Source organism: Scyliorhinus torazame, chromosome 14 (genome assembly GCF_047496885.1).
Source record: "Scyliorhinus torazame isolate Kashiwa2021f chromosome 14, sScyTor2.1, whole genome shotgun sequence".
Classification (NCBI taxonomy): domain Eukaryota; kingdom Metazoa; phylum Chordata; class Chondrichthyes; order Carcharhiniformes; family Scyliorhinidae; genus Scyliorhinus; species Scyliorhinus torazame.
Genome location: NC_092720.1, coordinates 183,984,412 through 184,005,478, shown reverse-complemented (window position 1 = coordinate 184,005,478; position 21,067 = coordinate 183,984,412).

Genomic DNA, 21,067 nt, shown 5'->3' with positions numbered 1-21,067 from the left:
TCCCATTATTAAATCTCCCTTTTCATCCTCGAAAGGACCAGTATTTACCTTAGCCACTCTTTTTTGTTTTATATATTTGTAGAAACTTTTACTATCTGTTTTTATATTCTGAGCAAGTTTACTCTCATAATCTATCTTACTCTGCTTTATAGCTTTTTTAGTAGCTTTCTGTTGCCCCCTAAAGATTTCCCAGTCCTCTAGTCTCCCACTAATCTTTGCTACTTTGTATGCTTTTTCCTTCAATTTGATATTCTCCCTTATTTCCTTCGATATCCACGGTCGATTTTCCCTCTTTCTACCATCCTTCCTTTTTGTTGGTAGAAACCTTTGCTGAGCACTGTGAAAAATCGCTTGGAAGGTTCTCCACTGTTCTTCAACTGTTTCACTATAAAGTCTACCTTAGCTAGTTCTTCTCTCATCCCATTGTAATCTCCTTTGTTTAAGCACAAAACACTAGTGCTTGATTTTACCTTCTCACCCTCCATCTGTATTTTAAATTCCACCATATTGTGATCGCTCCTTCCGAGAGGATCCCTAACTATGAGATCCTGAATCAATCCTGTCTCATTACACAGGACCAGATCTAGGACCACTGGTCCCTCGTAGGTTCCATTGCATACTGTTCTAGGAAACTATCGCGGATACATTCTATAAACTCCTCCTCAAGGCTGCCTTGACCGACCTGGTTAAACCAATCAACATGTAGATTAAAATCCCCCATGATAACTGCTGTACCATTTCTACATGCATCAGTTATTTCTTTGTTTATTGCCTGCCCCACCATAATGTTACTATTTGGTGGCCTATAGACTACTCCTATCAGTGACTTTTTCACCTTACTATTCCTGATTTCCACCCAAATGGATTCAACCTTATCCTCCATAGCACCGATGTCATCCTTTACTGTTGCCCGGATGTCATCCTTAAATAACAGAGCTACACCACCTCCCTTACCATCCACTCTGTCCTTCCGAATAGTTTGATACCCTCGGACATTTAACTCCCAGTCGTGACCATCCTTTAACCATGTTTCAGTAATGGCCACTGAATCATAGTCATTCACGATGATTTGCGCCATCAACTCATTTACCTTATTCCGAATACTACGAGCATTCAGGTAAAGTACACTTATGTTGGCTTTTTTACCTATGTTCTGAATCTTAACACCTCGATCAGTAACCTCTCCTAAGTTATATTTCCTCTTAACCTTTCTCTTTAATTTTCCTTGTCGTTGAACCCATATCTTCATGTAACAACCTGCCGCGTCGCTTACCATTAATGTTTTCACTTCCCGTTTTATTCCTTTTAGTATTCCTGGTCCTATTCACTGAGCTCCCCTCAGTCACTGTACCTTGTACTGTCGCCCTTTTTGATTTTTGACTATGGCCCCTCTGCCTTACACTTTCCCCCTTACTGCCTTTTGTTTCTGACCCTGTTTTACTACCTTCCAACTTCCTGCATCGGTTCCCATCCCCCTGCCACATTAGTTTAAACTCTCCCCAACAGCTCGGTGGCATGTTCGAACCACCGATGTTGCAGACAAATTGTTACAGCAAAAGATAATTATTAACGTTTAATAGGCAACGGTAACCTCCAAAAATCAGCCTTGAAGACTGTTCAGCAAACCTCACGTGCATAGACGAGGAGAGACTGAATGGGAAGTTAGTGACAATGGTATCTGGGAACGGGTTTAAATAGATTAAGGGGGACACTCTCTAGTCTTCCTCTCCGCCACATTGGCGCCAGACCCCAAAAACGGTCAATTAACATGTTGATTATCTGAGATCTTGCAATGGCTGTGTCTCGGCCAGAATGGGAAATGGCACTCAGGGCGTTCCTAAGCCATAAATGGCCCAAATGGACAGACAGTTTTGGGAAAGAATTAAAGGGCCTGGGACACACTGGACAGCGACGGTGGGGAGAAGCCCATAGGTAAATGCACGTCTAGAAGCAAGACACCAATGGCCATACTTACTTACACCCGAGAATTAAATGATAAAGAAATGGAGGTAGAAAATTTAAAGTGAGGGCGGCACGGTGGCGCAATGGTTAGCACTGCTTCCTATGGCACTGAGGACCCGGGTTTGATCCCGACCCCGGGCCACAACAACAATCCCAAAGGCAAGGACCCAGTCCACTGATGCGTCTCCCCTTGGAAGGACCACAGAGGCTGGAATAGGGATATGTCCCCATGGCCCCTGTCACAAAGGCCATTGGAGCATATAATGTTTTACATCAATTTCTTCCTTTTGCGACCTTGAGATTTACTTCGCACTGCATGGTAGTGATAGTATCGCTACTTTATGATCCTCTGCAGTACCGCCTGGCAGATCCATCTTTTCCTTTGCAGTCTTTAAAGCCATTGCTCCTGCAATGTCCATAATTCTATTTTCACTGATGCTTAAATCCTGCTGCAGAAATGTGAGATTAGTTTGAAAGCTATTGATATGTGAAGCCAATGCAATAATGTAGGTTTCATAGAGGCTGGCATTTCATTTTTTATACGTCCACAGTTGTGAGTCAGGACTGCAAAACTTTTCATCAAACTGTTTTTTATAACTTCTGCAGCATCACTACCAAGGGAACCTTTGTGCTTGAATTTGTGTTTTTTAAGCCTATGGACAACCTTTATCCGCAACTCTCGGGATATAACCCGAGTGTATGATGCTGTCAGGCCTCTCCAATGTGGGCGTGTTGTGCTGGGCGTGATGGTGTGCGATGACCTCTCGTGGATGGTGAGGTAAGAGGATCGCCCCGCTGAATTCTTAAACACATCCAAAATTACAAACCTACCCTGGTGCACTGGAAATACCATAATTCTGAGTAGATTCACTGGCCACTCACAGCAAGGAGTGGATATCACCCCGCCAGAATTGAGATTTGGAGGGCAGTATGGTGGTGCAGTGGATAGCACTGGGACTGCGACGCTGAGGACCTAGGTTCGAATCCCGGCCCTGGATCACTGTCCGTGTCAAGTTTGCACATTCTCCCTGTGTCTGCGTGGGTTTCACCCCCACAATTCAAAAGATGTGCAGGTTAGATAGATTGGCCATGCTAAATTGCCCCTTAATTGGGAAAAAAAATAATTGGGTACTCTAAATTTATTTAAAATAAGAATTCAGATTTGGAGATTTAATTTGTTTTCATCCGGCCTTTCCAGTAACCCTAAATGTAGAAGCAGAACATATTCTTGGCTCCGACGTGATGAGAAGTTTTAATTTATCCTTTGACCCAGCAGATAGAGAATGTGGCAGAAGTACCAGTGGACGTTCCCACAGGAGCTTACCCCGAACGAATATGTACAGTCGGAGAATTGTGGATCAGTCCCTCCGTTCTGACGGATGACCCACGAGCACAAGAAATTATTCGGCAACGTGTTGCGGCATTTGCAACTCACAAACATGACTGTGGCTGAATGCTGGGAGAAATTGGGAGAGAAGGCCCAGACCCCAAGCCACAAAAGTAGTATGGCTTCCTCAAACAGGCAGAATGTGAAATTCTGTCTGTAATAACAGACTTGTTACGACGTCTTCCATCCACAAATAATTCGCTGATTTGCCCAGCAAGAAAGATGGGCGGATCCTGGCGACTGACAATTGACAATCGAGAATTAAATAAGGTTAATCCGTTGACCGAACCTCAGGTCGCAGCTAGCCCTGAGACCATGATCAAACAGACCCCCACAAACTCAGTACTTCACGGTGTTAGATAACAGTAATGGTTTTTGGTCAATTTCCTTGCAGAGGGAATGCCAGTATAAATCTGCATTTACCTTCCAAGACCAATAATAGACATGCACTGCTCGCCCCAAGCGTTTCACACTTCGCCTCCTGTCTTTCTCCATAGACGAGCCCAAGGACTCAAACATTTGTCCCGGCCCAAGTGTTTGGTTCAATGCGTAGATGACTTCCTCCTGCAAAGAGATGGGAGGGACGACCACCTACAGCTTCTAGCCGAGTTGTCAATGTTACTCACCTCCCCGGGTCTAAAGGTGAACCCTAAGAAAGCTCAAATCATGAAGCCCCAAGTCACATATTTAGGAACAAATACGTATTTATGGAAAACAGGAAATAGAGGGAAAATATAGAGAAACAGTATTAAAACTTCTTGTTCTGAGAGATGTAAAGTCCCTCCGATCCTTTCTAGGATTAGTCGGCTACTGCCGTAACCACATAGATGTCTTTATCACAAAAGCCGCTCCTTTGTCGGTACTCCTCAAGAAGGACATCTTGTGGCAATGGATGGAACCACAATCTCAGGCTATTGTGGACAAGAAAAAGGCTTTAGCCTAAGCCCCAGCTTTAGAACATAGAACACACAGTGCAGAAGGAGGCCTTTCGGCCCATCGAGTCTGCACCGACCCACTTAAGCCCTCACTTCCACCCTATCCACGTAACCCAGTAACCCCTTCTGACCTTTTTGGTCACTAAAGGCAATTTATCATGGCCAATCCACCTAACCTGCACGTCTTTGGACTGTAGGAGGAAACCAGAGCACCCGGAGGAAACCCACGCACACACGGGGAGAAAGTGCAGACTTCGCACAGACAGTGACCCAGCAGGGAATCGAACCTGGGACCCTGGCGCTATGAAGCCACAGTGCTAGCCACTTGTGCTACCGTGCTGCCCAATCAACAATGGTCATCACTAGACTTTTATTTCCACATTTTTATTTAATTCAAACTTCACCATCTGTAAGTGGCTTGATGTGAACCTGGGACCCCAGAGCGCTCTGGATTACTAATCCAGTGACAATACCACTACACCACCACCCCACCTTTAATAATAATAATCTTTATTGGCTTACATTAACACTGCAATGAAGTTACTGTGAAAAGCCCCTAGTTGCCACACTCCGGCATCTGTTCGGGTTCAGAATGTCAAAATTAGCTAACAGCACGTCTTTCGGGACTTGTGGGAGGAAACCGGAGCACGCGGAGAAAACCCACGCAGACACAGAGAGAAGGTGCAGATTCCGCACAGACAGTGACCCAAGCCAGGAATCGAACCTGGGACCCTGGCGCTGTGAAGCAACAGTGCTAACCACTGTGCTACCGTGCCGTCATAGGCCTCAGGCCCATCATTCTTATTGTCCCTATAAGTAGCAGCAACTGAGTCAGCCACTTTGGCTGTTCTGAGACAAGAACAACATGATAGGATCAGTCGCATATGCATCCTGACTCCTGACCCCCATGGAGCAGAGGTCTTCTGCATGTGAACAGCAGCTGAAAGCAGTTTTCTGGGCAGTACAGCATTTTGCATACATTATCAGATTAAACTCCTTAACTATTCTCACTGAACATTCGCCAATCCAGCTGTTACTAGATGGACGTATGAAAGATGGGACAGTAAATCAGAACCGTATAGTCCCATGGACACTAAGGCTCCAAGGCCACGACATTACAGTTAAGAAAACCAGAACACCTATCCTCCTCTCAGACAATCTCAGTTACGAAGGGGCACAGGAGGAATGTCAGCTCTTTTCATCATCATTGATACCTTTAGGAAATGGATTGAAGCATTCCCTACCAGGGCGGACACGCCAAAGTAACAGCCGATGTGGTGAAAACGCAGGTTTTCACGAGAATGGGACTTCCCCGTAGCATTGAATCAGACCAAGGAACTCATTTCACCACTCAGGTAATGCAGAATGTAACGACCCTATTGGGAATAAAACAAGAATTCCACATAGTTTATCCCCCACAGTCTAGCTGTATGGTGGAAAGGATGAACAGAACCTTGAAAAGTGTGATTCGGAAAACTGCCCAACAAAATAATTCTACTTGGAATGTAGTCCTTCCCATTGTCCGAAAGATAGTACAAAATGCCGCATCCAACTCAACAGGCTTTGCTCCCCATGTCCTATTGACAGGACCCCCCATGAGAGCAGTGGAACCCTTGTTGATGTTGGATATGTCAGGGCCAGAATTGACAGCTGTCAGCCATGAAAAAGCTGTACAACAATTGAGGGATAATACCCAAGCCACCCTTATGGCCGATGCAGTTAAAATGGACAGGAAATGAAGGGCAGCAAAGGATATTTTTATGGGAAGGTCAAGCCTGTGTGTGAGATTGGGAAAAAAAGTTATGCTCCAAATTCACCGACCTGGAACGTTTTTGTCCCCTAAATATAGTGGACCACATTCTATGGTAGATAAAGCACGACTCTCAGTTTACACAGTTTTATTAGACTCTGGTAAAGCGAGGTGGTACTATGTAAACCAGTTAAAGCTATTCAACCCCCAGGACAACCACCAGCACCATGTGTTGCTGGATGCGGGTGAGGAAGACAGCATTCCATCACACGCTCTTCCCCTAGTAGAGAATGGAGCATCTGCCGTTATCTCCGATCAGGCGACAGGCTTGCAGAAGTGCCAAAAGGCGAAATCTCGAAGGAAACCTCCCATTATGCCCCCAGGTTGGGAGAGAATAAAGGGTAAGGCGAGACAATCAGTCCGACACGATCCAAGTGAAGAAGAAATTCTGTCCGATTGGCTAGCAAGATTGACACTGTAAATTAAAGCAGGTATCACCTTGATGTTTTATCGATCAAAGAGGTGGACCCGTGTGCCTTTTAACCATAGGAGTGGTGGCGATAACAAAGACCTGTAGAGGACCATCAGGTTGAACAAACCTGATAAGAATGAGCTCCCAACGAAGAGTGCAGTCTGGGTTGAGAAGTGGTCTGAACTATCATGTGAGAACTGTAACAAGATCGGGATTTGGGAGACAAAGGATTGATTGAAGTGTCCTGATACCCAGGACCCAGTAATGGGTTGATAGTGATAACATGGATAAAGGTTTACATGATCATGTGAACTAGGCGTTAGTACCAGTAGTTTTAAATATTATAAAATTGGGCTCCCAGATTGGGGTCTTACCCAGATCAAGAGATTATAACGGGCGGAGTAAAATATTGTTAGGCCAAGAAGTAGGGAATGAGGGGTAAAAAAAGTAGCAGAAAGAGGGCTGTGTTAAATGATGCAGCAACCCTGTATAGTACAGGAATTTCTTTATGAAGTTCGACTGCCCAACTCATATTTTCCAATTAAGGGGGAATTTAGCATGGCCAATCCACCTAACCTGCACATCTTTGGGTTGTGGGGGTGAAACCCACGCAAACACAGGGAGAATGTGCAAACTCTACATGGACAGTGACCCAGATCCGCGATCGAACCTGAGATCTCGGCACCGTGAGACAGCAGTGCTGTGTACAGTACAGGAATTACAACTGTTAATACTTTAGACTTGCAAAATCTGGATGAAAAAATTGAGAGTTTTAACAAGAAACGTGAAAACTATCTTAGGGAAATTAAACAAAAATATTAAACAAGAAACTGAGGAAAATGATGGAAAATATCAAGCAGGGCTATATATTGTGAAAATACTGGAAGGACATGCAAAAATCATTAACCAGATAATAAAAGAGAAGCCTAATGATACAGACCAGGATCAAAATCAAATTATTTTCAGAATTTATAGGAATTGGATGACAGAGCAATCAAGGGGAAATTTGGAAGACGTGAATAAAGGATTTGTGTCATCATGGATTAGCAATGAGCAGTCACAAAATTTGATATATAGGGACATTAACCCGATCATTACAGGATGCTAACGTAGACAGCTAACTAAAGTTTGGTTCAATGAAGATTGTAAAGGGATCAGTGGAGATGCTATCGGGATGGTATGAGGGATTCCTGTCAGTCCACCTGAAAAGTCTGAGATGATGGTATTTGACGTAGAAAACATTGGGATCATCCAGCATGAATGTGTGGATGGAACACAAAGATACGCCCCTATATATGGGCAGCACGGTAGCACGTGGCTATCACTGTGGCTTCACATCGCCAGGGCCGCAGGTTCGATTCCCCGCTGGGTCACTGTCTGTGCTGAGTCTGCACATTCTCCCCGTGTCTGTGTGGGTTTCCTCCGGGTGCTCTGGTTTCCTCCCACAGTTCAAAGACGTGCAGGTTGGGTGGATTGGCCATGATAAATTGCCCTTTGTGTCCAAAAGGGTTAGAAGGGGTTATTGGGTTACGGGGATAAGGTGGAATGTGCTCCTTCTGCACTGTATGTTCTATGTTCTATATTCGGTAGAGTGGAGCAAAACATTGACAGGAACTATGCAAGACAAATGTCAGCAAGCCAACAAAATTATAATCTCCTTTTCCAATATACCTGTTATAACCTGCACAAGACTTACGGGGTTGGACCAATTTGTCGTTGAATACGAGCTTCCCCGCTGAGGGGTGGGGGCCCCATCAGCGGAGCAGTGGACACTATGTATAAAAGCTCTGATGAAGTGGGAGCTGAGCAGTGTAGTCCCAGCCAGGACCTGAGTACATTGGGAAAATAGTTACTTCACTAATGAAAAAACAGTTTATTTATGTCTCTTGTGCTGACTTCTCTGTGGCTTCAAAATTGGAGACAAGGATAGTGCGGAGCTACATATGGTGCTGTTAATCATTGGAAGCATGCCACACTCGTACCTCTGGGAAAAGGATTTCAAAATGCCGCTCGTTGGGAGACTCAACGTGTTCAATGCGAGCGTAGACGATTAGATGCAATACGTAGAATGTATATATTACTTTCTCAGGACTAATGCTATAAGTAGTGATGAATGCCAGACAGTGATACTGTTGACTGCCTGTGGAGCGCCCATCTTCAGCATAATAAAAAGTATAACGTATCCCACATCCCCAGACTCTAAGTAATTTGAGGAGTTCGAAATGCTAATGGAGAACCATTATGACCCCCAAGCCGTTGGTCATCGTGCAACAATACTGTTCTAACATGGCTGAGGAACCCCAGGGGAGTCTAAAACAGAGTTCTTGATACATCTGAGGAAACTAGCTGAATTTTGTGAGTATGGCTCTTCCTTTCCCGAAATTCTATATGACAGATTGGTCCATGGTGTGAACAATATGTCAACTAAAAGGAAATTACCCACCGAGCCACTGCAAGACCATGGAAGGCCATGGAAATCTCTCTATCGAGAGAAAGTGCAGAGAAGGGAGTGCAGGAGTTGCAAGGTATGCAAGTCAACAGTGTGGGGCGCGCCCCCTTCCTGCGTATGGTACCCACAAAAATGGGAACTCCATGTAAGGAACTTCTTTTAAATCATTGTCCGATCCTTGGGTTTCTTCAAATTGCTGCGTCGCTGGCTGCCTGCAACATTGCAGAACTTGGGTTTAAACTGCAGACTTTGGCCTTATTGTGAACCCCCCTCACACCCATACTGCAAGCCGCTGTTTGAACTGGCCCAAGGGAATTCCCTTCCGTGCAGTGTGCTGTGTGGCAGGGTCCCGTGATGTCATTTTGATGGACTTGGCCAGCAGCCAATCTGCTCTTCTGGAATTCCGAATCTTTTTTGAATCTCGATTGTTATTGAAGGAGACCTTCAGAAGCTTCTGGAAGGTTTCTGGGGAAAAAGGCAGGTTCCTTTCTGGCTTTCTCTGCCTAGACCAAGAAGGCAGCACACACTATGTCGGGTCTCTTGCTATTACCTCTCTGCCTGGTGATTTAAAATGTTTCCAGCCAGCCTGTGAAAGTTCCACTGGAAGCTGAAGCAGATCTCTCTCATCTGAGGACTTGTGACTAAATACATTCCTCTTTCTGCACAAACTGGGAGCTGTTGGCAAGTAATGATTTCTGTTCTGATTAGGCAACTGTGAGGCCAGAGCCCTGCATCCTCGCTCACCTGTTGGATTCTTCCTGTGGGTTCAGGCTAAAGGGAGGGGCTGTTTGAAAGCTCATTTAAAACCCTCAAGTTGAGAACTGTGGATTTAGCTCAGTGAGGCTGATGGTCCACCTGGTGGATGCAAGCTAGAATTGCACAGACCTGAGGGGAGCCTTCTATGTGAAAGTTCAAGTCAGTGGAAGTGAAGGTAACTTCCCTGAAGAAGCCTTACAGTCTGAGAGTTCTAGTTGGAGACAAGCATTAGAAGATAAAAACCAACCAATGATTCCAACGCTTTGCATCCTTGGACGATCATTGACTACAAAGACTATCACCTCAGCAGCAAATTTATCTCAGGCCCTTTTAATCCCTGTTATTTTTTAACCTTTCCTACCCTCCCCCCACCATCTGTCTGCCTTGTGTGTGCCTGGGCAGAGGGTGGGATGGGGTTTAGGGTGTGATTAAATTAACAGGCCAGCATTCTATTATTTCCATTACATGTTTATCTCTACTCTTGTTATGAATAAACAGTCAACTGAGTAGTCAAAGGTCAAAGATTTCAGGAAAATATATGAATTATTGGTTAATTCACTTATGTTGGTACTCTGCAGTCCCACCCTGTATGAGGTCAATGCTGATGGTCAAGGACCGAGTCGACCAGACAAGACCCATTCCCCAAACCAGTAGAGGAATACCCCAGATGATGTGGGATGTATGGCCTGAGGAGTCACAGGGATCGGAAATCACAGAGTGGACAATAGGTCCGCCACTCCACAAGAGGTAGGCATCAACGTAGATCCCACATCTTTCTATTAGAACAGCCTGAAGATGAATGCATGAAGCTGAACTGCATCACGCACCCAAAGCTGCCCCCATTAGGATCACCGTTTAGGTAAACGGCTATAACTTGGAAAGGAATGAGAAACGGTTGTCTCGGTCATTGGCAGTCAAACAGTTGAGAAGATCCAATCAGGAGTACAATGTCTGCAGTTACGGGATACATAGACAAGACTGGCCACATACAAGGGAGAACCGTTTGCCATAGTGGGCACCACGATTATCCTAGTGGTCAACAGGCAGCAGTCCCTGAGGCTACCGCTGATTATACTGAATGGACATGACCTCAGTTTACTAGACCGTGACTGGCTGTAGCGTCTCTGCCTTGATTGGCAGTGGATTTTCCAGATGCCTCAGGAAGCCTCTACGAGATATTGGGGAAATACCTCAAGGTTTCCCAGGCCGGTTTGGGGAAAATCATACAACTGTTGCCAGAAATTTTAAGAAATATTAAAAAGCACTTTACATATGCTTATATAACATATGAGAAAGTATTACATAATGTAAGTGTAATCCACACCGACATAAGTAAAATTAAAGAAACTAGTTGACGGGCTAATATTTGGAACTGGAATGCAAATGTACATCTTTACCCATGGGAACAAATTATATCACATTTAGTAACAATAGACATGCTTATTATTTTATATCAAACTGGAAAGTTAAGGAGGAAAAAAAATTAGAGGTGGAGTTTTTGTAAAAATGGGAACGAATGATGGGAAAATTATACGCCAATTAATAATTATATATATCTACACATCACATGTTCTGGTCTTGCCCCAGACTTGCTGGGTACTGGACAGCCTTCTTCGAGGCAATGTCCAAAGAGGTGAGGATGAGGGTGGAGCCATGCCCGAATGTGGCGGTCTTCGGGGTAACAGATCAGCCAGATCTATTCCTGGGGAGGAAGGCGGACGCCCTTACCTTTGCCTCACTGATCGCCTGCTGTAGAATCCTGTTCGGCTGGCGGTCAGCAGCACCACCCAAAGCTGCAGACTGGTCGTCCGGCCCCTCGGAATCTCTCCAAATGGAGAAAATCAAATTCGCCATCCGAGGGTCAGACAGCGGCTTCCACAGAACGTGGGAGCCATTCACCCAATTACTCTGAGACCTGTTTGTGGCCAACGTACAAGCAGAAGAATAGCCAGGTATCCAAGAATCAGTGCTAAGTAGCCAAGTTGTGAGAGGCCGACCAGGGGGGAGGGGGGTGGGCAACAGCTAAACCTAAGAGAAAAGAAAGGCGAACCACAGGAGAAGGGGAGGGGGGAGGGGGGAAAGGGGAGGAAGAGGGAAAAGGGAGGAGACAGGGAACAATAGAGGGGAACCAGAGGGGGGGGGGGAGGCAAAGGAATGATAGCCGGAAGGAGAGTACGGGAAACAACAACAAACTTGGCAAATACAGTAACAGAGCAGAAGGAAAGTACGGGCGAAAGACGGGACGAACGGCCGAGGAGGAGGTGAACGCACGACGACAACGGCAGCCAAAACCATCCAGGAGAAGCAAGTAACAACACCAACACCAGATCCATTCTCGTATTGCCCTCTCTGTATTGGACATAACTAATGTAAGGGTTTCCCCGGCACCCAAATGTCTATGTACCTCCCCAGTTCCCACCCCCCTCCACCACAAACAGGTTCCTACTTACTTGTTAAAATTAATATTGCCAACTGTACAGAGTTGCTGTTGTTGAGCTTATCCTGTGTACATAACTGTAAATATACTTTGTTCAAAAACCCAATAAAAAACATTTATAAAAAATATCTATATCTACACATTAATGTAATTGCTTTAAATAGTTACAATCAGTTGTAACGCAGCTTGGACTTGAATGTTTGCCCGATGGGAAGAACTGGCTAAGGATTTTTGTGATCCAATTCTCTCAAGGAAGTGAATCAAAGAGGGGAGTGCTGAGTAGGTAAAACGGCAACATTGTGCCGTGAGGCATGATGGTCAAAGGGGCTAACAGTGAGGCTGGGTTCTCTCTACCGGGTAGTATTTTGAGTTTAAGTTGTGTGCCGTGAATCTTGTGTAACTGTTAAAATAAGCACATAGCTAAAACCTCAGTGAGTTAAATAAAGCTGCATTAAATTAAGCTTGTACTGAGTATTGATTTGTCTGTTTCGCCAGTTGAAGCCAGGAGAGGGCAGCAACATTCCGATTGGGCACATTACTCAATACTGAGTTCAACATCTATAGACAGTAACTTATTACTCCATCTTAAACCCTCCCCTCCCTTCCGTAGTATGTTGTCAGTTGTTCTTTTACTCCCTGGCCCCTTTCCCACCCCTCTCCCACTCGGCCTCCTGGCCATTGCTGTTCCGTTGCTCCCATTAACAATCCGCCTTCTCACCTTTTTGCCACTATTAGCACTCTTCGCTCCTTCATGGCACCGTTCACACTCCCCTTTGTCTTATCTCCATGGCAAATTTGTCAATCCTTCCTTTACCCCGACCAACCCCCTGGGTCTTCTATTCTGCCCACCTCCTCCGCGCCCTTTCCAACAATATCATTCTGTACATTTCTACCTTGTTCTGTTCTGCAGAAGGGTCTTTTGGACCCGAAACACTCACTTTGTTTCTCCACACAGATGCTGCTAGACCTGCTGAGGTCGTTCCCCTGAGTAACAAGTATACCGCTTTGGATACTTGTGGGGGGGACGACTTACCAGGGGTAAGCCATGGGGTACGGGCCTCTGGCACGGAGTCTGTCCCTGTTGCTCAGAAGGGAAGGGGGGAGAGGAGCAGAGCATTAGTAATTGGGGACTCGATAGTAAGGGGCACAGATAGGAGATTTTGTGGGAGCGTGAGAGACTCACGTTTGGTATGTTGCCTCCCAGGTGCAAGGGTACGTGATGTCTCGGATCGTGTTTTCCGGGTCCTTGAGCGGGAGGGGGAGCAGCCCCAAGTCGTGGTCCACATTGGCACTAACGACATAGGTAGGAAAGGGGACAAGGATGTCAGGCAGGCTTTCAGGGAGCTAGGATGGAAGCTCAGAACTAGAACAAACAGAGTTGTTATCTCTGGGTTGTTGCCCGTGCCACGTGATAGTGAGATGAGGAATAGGGAGAGAGCGCAATTAAACACGTGGCTACAGGGATGGTGCAGGCGGGAGGGATTCAGATTTCTGGATAACTGAGGCTCTTTCTGGGGAAGGTGGGACCTCTACAGACAAGATGGTCTACATCTGAACCTGAGGGGCAAAAATATCCTGGGGGGGAGATTTGTTAGTGCTCTTTGGGGGGGTTTAAACTAATGCAGCAGGGGCATGGGAACCTGGATTGTAGTTTTAGGGTAAGGGAGAATGAGAGTATAGAGGTCAGGAGCTCAGATTTGACGTTGCAGGAGGGGGCCAGTGTTCAGGTAGGTGGTTTGAAGTGTGTCTACTTCAATGCCAGGAGTATACGAAACAAGGTAGGGGAACTGGCAGCATGGGTTGGTACCTGGGACTTCGATGTTGTGGCCATTTCGGAGACATGGATAGAGCAGGGACAGGAATGGATGTTGCAGGTTCCAGGGTTTAGGTGTTTTAGTAATCTCAGAGAAGGAGGCAAAAGAGGGGGAGGTGTGGCGCTGCTAGTCAAGAGCAGTATTACGGTGGCGGAGAGGATGCTAGATGGGAACTCATCTTCCGAGGTAGTATGGGCTGAGGTTAGAAACAGGAAAGGAGAGGTCACCCTGTTGGGAGTCTTCTATAGTCCTCCAAATAGTTCTAGGGATGTAGAGGAAAGGATGGCGAGGATGATCCTGGATAAGAACGAAAGTAACAGGGTAGTTATTATGGGAGACTTTAACTTTCCAAATATTGACTGGAAAAGATATAGTTTGAGTACATTAGATGGGTCGTTTTTTGTACAGTGTGTGCAGGAGGGTTTCCTGACACAGTTTGTTGACAGGCCAACAAGAGGCGAGGCCACATTGGATTTGGTTTTGGGTAATGAACCAGGCCAGGTGTTGGATTTGGAGGTAGGTGAGCACTTTGGGGACAGTGACCACAATTCGGTGACGTTTACGTTAAGGATGGAAAGGGATAAGTATACACCGCAGGGCAAGAGTTATAGCTGGGGGAAGGGAAATTATGATGCCATTAGACGTGACTTGGGGGGGATAAGGTGGAGAAGTAGGCTGCAAGTGTTGGACACACTGGATAAGTGGAGCTTGTTCAAGGATCAGCTACTGCATGTTCTTGATAAGTATGTACCGGTCAGGCAGGGAGGAAGGTGCCGAGCGAGGGAACCGTGGTTTACCAAAGAAGTGGAATCTCTTGTTAAGAGGAAGAAGGAGGCCTATGTGAAGATGAGGTGTGAGTTTCAGTTGGGGCGATGGATAGTTACAAGGTAGCGAGGAAGGATCTAAAGAGAGAGCTAAGACGAGCAAGGAGGGGACATGAGAAGTATTTGGCAGGAAGGATCAAGGAAAACCCAAAAGCTTTCTATAGGTATGTCAGGAATAAGCGAATGACTAGGGAAAGAGTAGGACCAGTCAAGGACAGGGATGGGAAGTTGTGTGTAGAGTCTGAAGAGATAGGCGAGATACTAAATGAATATTTTTCGTCAGTATTCACTCAGGAAAAAGATAATGTTGTGGAGGAGAATGCTGAGCTCCAGGTAAATAGATTAGATGGCATTGAGGTACGTAGGGAAGAGGTTTTGGCAATTCTGGACAGGCTGACAATAGATAAGTCCCCGGGACCTCATGGGATTTATCCTAGGATTCTCTGGGAGGCCAGGGAAGAGATTGCTGGACCATTGGCTTTGATTTTTATTTCATCATTGGCTACAGGAATAGTGCCAGAGGACTGGAGGATAGCAAATGTGGTCCCTTTGTTCAAAAAGGGGAGCAGAGACAACCCCGGCAACTATAGACCGGTGAGCCTCACGTCTGTAGTGGGTAAAGTCTTGGAGGGGATTATAAGAGACAAGATTTATAATCATCTAGATAGGAATAATATGATCAGGGATAGTCAGCATGGCTTTGTGAAGGGTAGGTCATGCCTCACAAACCTTATCGAGTTCTTTGAGAAGGTGACTGAACAGGTAGACGAGCGTAGAGCAGTTGATGTGGTGTATATGGATTTCAGCAAAGCGTTTGATAAGGTTCCCCACGGTAGGCTATTGCAGAAAATACAGAGGCTGGGGATTGAGGGTGATTTAGAGATTGGATCAGAAATTGGCTAGCTGAAAGAAGACAGAGGGTGGTGGTTGATGGGAAATGTTCAGAATGGAGTTCAGTCACAAGTGGAGTACCACAAGGATCTGTTCTGGGGCCGTTGTTGTTTTTCATTTTTATCAATGACCTAGAGGAAGGCGCAGAAGGGTGGGTGAGTAAATTTGCAGACGATACTAAAGTCGGTGGTGTTGTCGATAGTGTGGAAGGATGTAGCAGGTTACAGAGGGATATAGATAAGCTGCAGAGCTGGGCTGAGAGGTGGCAAATGGAATTTAATGTAGAGAAGTGTGAGGTGATTCACTTTGGAAGGAATAACAGGAATGTGGAATATTTGGCTAATGGTAAAGTTCTTGAAAGTGTGGATGAGCAGAGGGATCAACGAGTCCATGTACATAGATCCCTGAAAGTTGCCACCCAGGTTGATAGGGTTGTGAAGAAGGCCTATGGAGTGTTGGCCTTCATTGGTAGAGGGATTGAGTTCCGGAGTCAGGAGGTCACGTTGCAGCTGTACAGAACTCTGGTACGGCCGCATTTGGAGTATTGCGTACAGTTCTGGTCACCGCATTATAGGAAGGACGTGGAGGCTTTGGAGCGGGTGCAGAGGAGATTTACCAGGATGTTGCCTGGTATGGAGGGAAAATCTTATGAGGAAAGGCTGATGGACTTGAGGTTGTTTTCGTTGGAGAGAAGAAGGTTAAGAGGAGACTTAATAGAGGCATACAAAATGATCAGGGGGTTGGATAGGGTGGACAGTGAGAGCCTTCTCCCGCGGATAGAAATGGCTGGCACGAGGGGACATAGCTTTAAACTGAGGGGTAATAGATATAGGACAGAAGTCAGAGGTAGGTTCTTTACGCAAAGAGTAGTGAGGCCATGGAATGCCCTACCTGCTACAGTAGTGAACTCGCCAACATTGAGGGCATTTAAAAGTTTATTGGATAAACATATGGATGATAATGGTATAGTGTAGGTTAGATGGCTTTTGTTTCGGTGCAACAGCGTGGGCCGAAGGGACTGTACTGCGCTGTATTGTTCTATGTTCTATGTTCTATCCAGTATTTTATGTTATTGTTCCAACTTAACAGCTTGTTTGTGTCCAATTTTACAAAGTTATTGGCTGGGATTCCATGGGCACGATTCTCTGAAATGGAGGCAGAGTGTTCGCGCCGTCGTGAACGCCGTCGAGGTTCACGACAGCGTGAAATGGCCCCTATCCTGACCGATTCAGGGCCCGAAAATGGGCTAGGAGCGGCACCACATTATTTACGCGCACCAGGCCTTGGCGCCGCGTAAAGGCGGCGCTGCATACATGACGCGGCCGGCGCCGCATAACTGCCGTCACCCGCGCATGCGCAAGTTGGCCGGCGCCTACCCGCGCATGCTTGGTTGCCGTCCTCCCCGAGTCCACCCCGCAAGAAGATGTCCGACGGATCTTGTGGGGCTGCGGAAGAAAGGAGGTCCTCCTTCAGAGAGGCCGGCCCAACGCTCGGTGGGCACCGATCGCGGGCCAGACCCCATTTGAGGCCCTCCCCAGTGCAGGATCTACCCTCCCCACCCCCCCCCCCCCGCAGGCCGCTCCCCCCCCCCCCCCACAGCATTCCTGCGCTGTTCCCGCTGGCAGCGACCAGGTGTGGACTGCGCCTGGGGGAACCCGCCGTTTTGGGCAGGCCGCTCGGCCCATCCGGCACTGAGAATTGCGGGGCTACCGTTGAATCGCCATTTTGGCTGTCTCGGCCGATTCACTGGACCACGCCGCGCAAAACGCGATTGTGACGATCTGGCTACTTCCGTGAATCACGGGAGGGCGTCGGACCGGCGCCGCGGGAAAATTTGGCGCGCAGGCAATTCTCTGAAATGGCGCGGGAGCAGAGACTCGTGCCCCATGTTCCGCTACTCCCGATTGGATGGAGAATGTCCCGTCAGTCGCAAAAACGGATTCGGCGGCAGGCGGTAGGTCCATCTCCAGTCTCTTGCCCCGCCCGCTACCGGCTGTCCCGTACTACCCACCCCGTGCCAGTGGGAAGATACAAAACGCTAATTTACATAAAGTACGACCATCCTCCACCACCACCCCCTCCCCCCACCCCCACCCCCCCGGCCGCCCCCCTGCGTTATGCTTACACCCTTCATAGCCGGGAGATACTTGGGAGAGATTTAGTGCAAATATTTAAAAGTGGGCCCAGGCACCATGGCCTTTGAGAGGGTGCAAGGAGGGAAGATAATCTTTTAAATTAGAGAGGCTTGTTGGGGGCTTTCATGCACAGCCCCTCAGCAGAGGAAGCAGGGGAATAACAGAGTCAACTCCAACCAAAGGACACATGCGCCAGTGCTGTTGCAGGAGGTGGGTGGGAGATTTGGATATGGGGGAAATGGTGAGAGTGGAGGAGCAGTAAAACTCATAATAACCATGTAGTTTGGGGGTTGGGATGGTCAACGGAAGCCTCACCTTGGTGACTGTCTCTGTGTCTCCCCCTGCACAGAAATGGAATTTGGAACTCGGCATGCCACGCTAGCTATTTACCTGGCCGCTGCAGCCATTGCAGATACACGTTGGTGAGAGTGCCAGGGCCAGCTCGGGGAAGACCCTGCATGGCAGGAGCCTGTCCCCGACCAGCAGGGGCCAGCTGGTGAGGTTCACATGTCAGCCGTCCACCAGGCCAAGGAGGATGTACAAAGACCATGTTTATACCATCGGTGCTTGCCCTTCGAGGAGCTGCCAGGCCGTGTGTGCCACCGTCGATTACAGCTTACCAAGGGGACAGTATGCCACCTGTGCCAGGTGGTGGCACAGCTGGCAGCATGGGTATTAGCTCGGCCAGCATTTGTTGCTCATCCCTAATTGCCCTTGAGAAGGTGGTGGTGAGCTATCTTCTTTCTCCGCTGGGCAGCACAGTGATTAGCGCAGTTGCTTCACAGCACCAGGGTCCCAGGTTCGATTCCCGGCTGGGTCAATGTCTGTGCAGAGTCTGCATATTCTTCCCGTGACTGCGTTGGATTTCTCCGGGTGCTCCGGTTTCCTCCCACAGTCCAAAGATGTGCAGGTTTGGTGGATTGGCCATGCTAAATTTCCCTTTCTGTCCAAAAAGGTTGGGTGGGGTTACTGGGTTACGGGGATAGGATGGAGGTGTGGGCTTGGGTAGCGTGCTCTTTCCAAGGACTGGTGCAGACTCGACGCGCCAAATGCTTTCCTTCCGCACTGTAAATTTTATGGTTCTATGATTCAGTCCATGTAGTGTAGGTACACCCTCAGTGCTATTCGGGAGGGGTCTCCAGGATGTTGACGCAGCGACAGTGAAGGTGAACTTGCAGATGATAGTGTTTCCAGGTATCTGCTACCCTTGTCCTTTTCATGGCCATGGTCATGTGTTTGGAAGGTGCTGCCTAAGGAGCCTTGATGAGTTCCTGCAGTGCATCTTGTAGCTGGTGCACACGGCTGCTACTGTGTGCTGGTGGTGAAGCGAGTGAATGTTTATGCAAGAGGTTCCAATCGAGCGGGGTTGCTTTGTTCTGGGTGGTGTCTTGAGTGTTGCTGGAGCTGCACTCTTCCAGGCAAGTGGGGTGTATTCCATCACACTGCTGACTTGTGCCTTTTGGTGGACAGTCTTTGGAGAGTCAGGAGGTGAGTTACTCGTGGTAGGATTCCTAGCCTCTGACCTGCTCTTATAACCACAGTATTAATGTGGCTGATCCAATTCAGTTTCTGATCAGTGGTAACCTCCAGGACATTGACAGTGGGAATTCAGTGATGGTAGTGCCATTGAATGTTAAGGGGTGATGGCTTGATTCTCTCTTATTGGAGATGGTCATTGCCTGGCATTTGTGTGGCGTCACTTGTCAGTCCAAGCCTGGATATTGTCCAGGTATTGCTGCATTTGGACATGGGCTGCTTCAGTGACTGAGGAGCCGCAAATGGTGCTGAACATTATGCAGTCATCTGCAAACATCCCCACATCTGACCTTATGTTGGAAGGAGGGTCATTGATGAAGCAACTGAAGATGGTTGGGCCTGGGACGCTACCCTGAGGAACTCCTGCAGTGTTGTCCCGGTACTAAGATGATTGACCTCCAACTACCACAACCATCTTCCTTAGTGCCAGGTATAACTCTAACCAGTGGAGAGTTTACCCCTGATTCCCATTGAGTCCAGTTTTGCTCGGGCTCCTCAATGCTATATTCGGCTAAATGCTGCCTTGATGTCAAGGGAAGTCTCTCTCAACTCTCCTCTGAAATTCAGCTCTTTTGTCCATGTTTGAACCAAGGCTGCAATGAGGTGAGGAGCTGAGTGAACCTGGAGGAACTCAAGCTGAGAGTCAGTGAGCAGGTTATTGCTTCACTCAGCTCCGGAGATCATTATAGCCTTGGTTCAAACATGGAAAAAAGAGCTGAATTCCAGAGGTGACGTAAGAGTGACTGCCCTCGACATCAAGGCAGCATGTGACGGGTACGGCATCAAGCAGCCCTAGTTCAACTGGACTCAGTGGGAATCAGGTGGGAAACTCTCCACTGGTTAGAGTTATACCTGACACAAAGGAAGATGGTTGTGGTGGTTGGAGGACAATCGTCTCAGCTCCAGAACAGCATTTCAGGAGTTCCTCAGCATCGGGCCCTTCAGCTGCTTCATCAATGACCACCCTTCCAACATAAGGTCAGAAGTGGGGATGTTTGCGGATGAATGCACAATGTTCAGCACCATTCGTGACTCCTCAAATAATAAAGAAATCTATGTCCAAATGCAGCAAGACCTGGACAATATCCAGGCTTCGGCTGACAAGTGGCAAGTAATAAATTGTGCCACACAAGTGCCTGGAAGTGACCATCTCCAACAAGACATGATCTAACCATCACCCTTTAACTTTCAATGTGACCATCGCTGATCCACATCCTGGGGGTTACCATTGATCAGAAACTGAACTGGACTAGCCACCTAAATACTATGGGCCGCATTCTCCGATCCCTCAACTACGATTTCTCGGCGGCGCACCGTCCGCTGGCAGCGGAACTCTGTACTCCCACCACTTGTCAGTGGGATTTCCCGTTGAAGCCACCCAATCGGGAAACTAGAAGGCAGGGATGCACTGCTGGTCAGAACAATGAATTGCAACGGCCGGAGAATTCCTTCCAATGTTACATAAACAGGTCTGAGGTGCGGAATCCTCCAGTGGGTAATTCACCCGCTTGACTGGCATCCCTTCCACAAACATTCACTCCCTCCACCACCGACGCACAGTAGCTGCCGTGTGTACCATCTACAAGAAACACTGCAGGAACTTACCAAGTCTCCTCAGGCAGCTCCTTTCAAACCCATAACCTGCACTGTCGCTGGGTCAAAATTCTGGAACTCCCTCCCTAACAGCACAGTGGGTTTACCTACACCACAGTGACTGCA